Source organism: Hordeum vulgare, chromosome 6H (assembly GCF_904849725.1).
Source record: "Hordeum vulgare subsp. vulgare chromosome 6H, MorexV3_pseudomolecules_assembly, whole genome shotgun sequence".
Lineage (NCBI taxonomy): Eukaryota > Viridiplantae > Streptophyta > Magnoliopsida > Poales > Poaceae > Hordeum > Hordeum vulgare.
Genome location: NC_058523.1, coordinates 517,941,023 through 517,943,870, shown reverse-complemented (window position 1 = coordinate 517,943,870; position 2,848 = coordinate 517,941,023). Strand labels below are relative to the sequence as shown.

General features: G+C 48.6%; 1 pseudogene; it reads left to right on the top strand.

The window, feature by feature from the left end:
* Positions 1-387: 387 nt before the first annotated feature.
* LOC123405726 lies at positions 388-2,371 on the top strand (annotated as a pseudogene).
* The last annotated feature ends 477 nt before the right edge of the window (positions 2,372-2,848 follow it).

Genomic DNA, 2,848 nt, shown 5'->3' with positions numbered 1-2,848 from the left:
GCCTCCCTTGTCGCGCCTCCTGTCATGTCATACTACTGTATGTGGTGCGCCGGGCTGCACGGCGCGGAGGCATGTGGAGGAGTGGACGTGCGAAGGGGGGTTTAGGGAGGAAGGTTAGGTGGGGGTAGGAGGAGGAGTTGTTGTGGGAAATCCGTATGGGAGTTGCTCTGGACCCGATACGCGCATTCATGCGTATTGATTACGGATCGAAATCTGGGGGATTCACCGTCTGTCTTAGGTCCTTTTTCTTTAAAAAGTTGTAGTACTTTTTTTTAGTCTCTCTTTTAATAATAAAGCACCGAGTGTTTCTGTCGTACGTCGCGACATTTTTGAAAAAGGCCCCTTGCTTTTCCGGTATTCAACCCGCATTACGTTTCTAAATTAAAAATGTTTCGGATTTACATAAACCCATTCATCTCCCGCACCCACGAGTTGCCCCCGCGAGCAGCCGCGCCGCCCTGCCTCCTGCGCCTCCCCGCTCTCCCCGCCTCTCCTTGCGCCGCAGCAGCTCGCGCCGGCAGCCGCCCCCGTCGCGCGCCTCGTGTGCCAGTCCCTCCGGACGCCGCAGCCGCGTGCTCACCGAGCACCTCCGCCCTGGCGTTGACCCTGTCTCCCGATCCAATCTTGACCTCCAGCGCGCCGCCACCTCCTGCCCCGCCCCGACTAACCCCGGCGACGGTCGATCCGGTGTTGCGCCGGCCGGCGATTGGGAAGACCAAGACGGTGTCCCTGCTCCGGCAGCTCTACGACGCCGGCCACCGCTGCTTCGGCAAGAACTATGTCCAGGAGTTCGTCACTAAGGCGCCGCAGGTGAGGACACCTCCTCCAGATTTTACTCGATTGGATTGGATTGGATTGGGTGGCTGGATCCCCGTCTGTTTGTTGGTTGCACAGCAACAAGGTGAAATCGCTACTAGGTATGGTCAGTGTCTCACAATCTTTTCCCCTTCGATTCCCTTAGTGACGGCCACATGAGAGCCTCGGACGACCGGCGGACGACGGTAGGGGAGGGCTCGGGCGGGAGGCGCGGTTGGTTGGATGACGGAGAGGTAGCCACTCACCAGAGGAGACAGAAAGTGCTTTTCCTGCCTGCGCATGGAGAACCGGCACAACTATGTGCGCACGACGGCTGAGCTCGCTGCTAGATTCTTCATTAACCCTGCCACTAGCCAGCCAAATGTTTCCGGTCTTATTCTAGCTGGTTGCGCTGACCTCAAGACTGAATTGAGTCAATCTGACCTGTTTGATTAGCGCTTGGCAGCCAAGATACTGAAGGTTGTCACTGTCTCTTATGGTGGAGAGGATGGCTTCAACAAAGCCATTGAGATATCTGTTGAAGTCCTTTCCAATGTCAAGTTTATCCAAGAAAAGAAGTTGATTGGGAAGTACTTTGAGGAGATAAGCCTAGACACTGGGAAGTATGTTTTTGGTGTGGATGACACCATGTCTGCCCTTGAAATGGGTGCAGTTGAGACACTGACTGTGTGGGAAAATCTTGATATCAATCGATGCATCTTGAAGAATTCTGCTACTGGAGAAACTGTGGTAAAGCACTTCAACACGGCACAGGAAGCAGATTCGAGCAATTTCGAGGATGAGGCAACATCTGCAGACGTGGAGGTTGTTAAGAGGACCTTGCTACTGGAGTGGTTCGCGGAAAACTATCGGAAGTTTGGTTGCGCGTGGAGCTCATCACGAATAATGCGGAGGAAGGATCTCAGTTCTGTATGGGCTATGGTGGGATAGGAGGGACCCTCAGCTACCGGGTTGACTTGAACGCTTACGAAGACACATCTGATGAGGAGTATGATGAAGGCTTTGAAGAGCAACCAACTGAAACTCCAGTGCATTCAGTCCATGAGGAGCCTGTCATAGCCCGGAACCAGAACCAGAACGCGCCGCAGCAGGAGGCCTGGAAAAATTAAGGTTTGTACTAAATTGTGGCAGCTCCTCTATTATACAAATGATCATTTTTAATGTTTGGTTTGATTTTCTAATTTGAGGGAAACAAGGAAAAGAGTTAAGAAGCGATGATCAGCATGATTAATTATCATGTGACGAACCATACTCCTGATGCATAAGTGAAGAAATCCTCTCAGCAAGATTGGGAGGAAGGCTGCATTTCTGATCTCCAACAGAAGATTATCCTATTTAGCATCGCTTGTGTTAGTATTAATAATCATAGATTCATAGCTATAATTTAGTATTAAGCGTCTCTTGTGTGAGGCTTGAACTTCCGTGTTAAATTTCAGCTGCAGCTATACTCTATTTTTCTTAACGAAGTTGTGATATCAGCACTATATTTATGTTTGAATGGATGTATCAGTGCGTCATCACACTTGAAATAAATCCAGTGTGCGTTTATCTGCCATACCAATAGTCCTGCCATTTGGGAATGCATTTTATTTCTTTGAAAATTACTGACTTAGTACTTAAGATGGTGGGTTTTTTCTTCCGTTGCAACGCACGGGCCCTTTTGCTAGTCATAACTAAAAAGTCTCTAGTCTCTTTTTTTTTCAAAGACTAAACATGGACTAGAGGTCATTGAATGACATGCAAAAAAACCATGTTACCCCTAGTAATATACTAGAAGTTATTAATGATATGCTAAAAGTAGAGGCACTGTTGGAAAAATTGCCAAAAAAGTCTCAAAAAGTCCCTCCCATAGGGACTTCTTCCTTTAGTCCCAAATACCCCATTTTAGTCCCTAAAAGTCCCTCCTGTTTCTTTCACATGGGACTAAAAGGGACTTTTTTAAGTCCCTACATCAAAAAGTCTGTGGAAAGAAACATCCCCTTAGCGTGTGTAGCGTACTCCCGTCGGAAACAATGGCCTGGTTTTGTTTTTG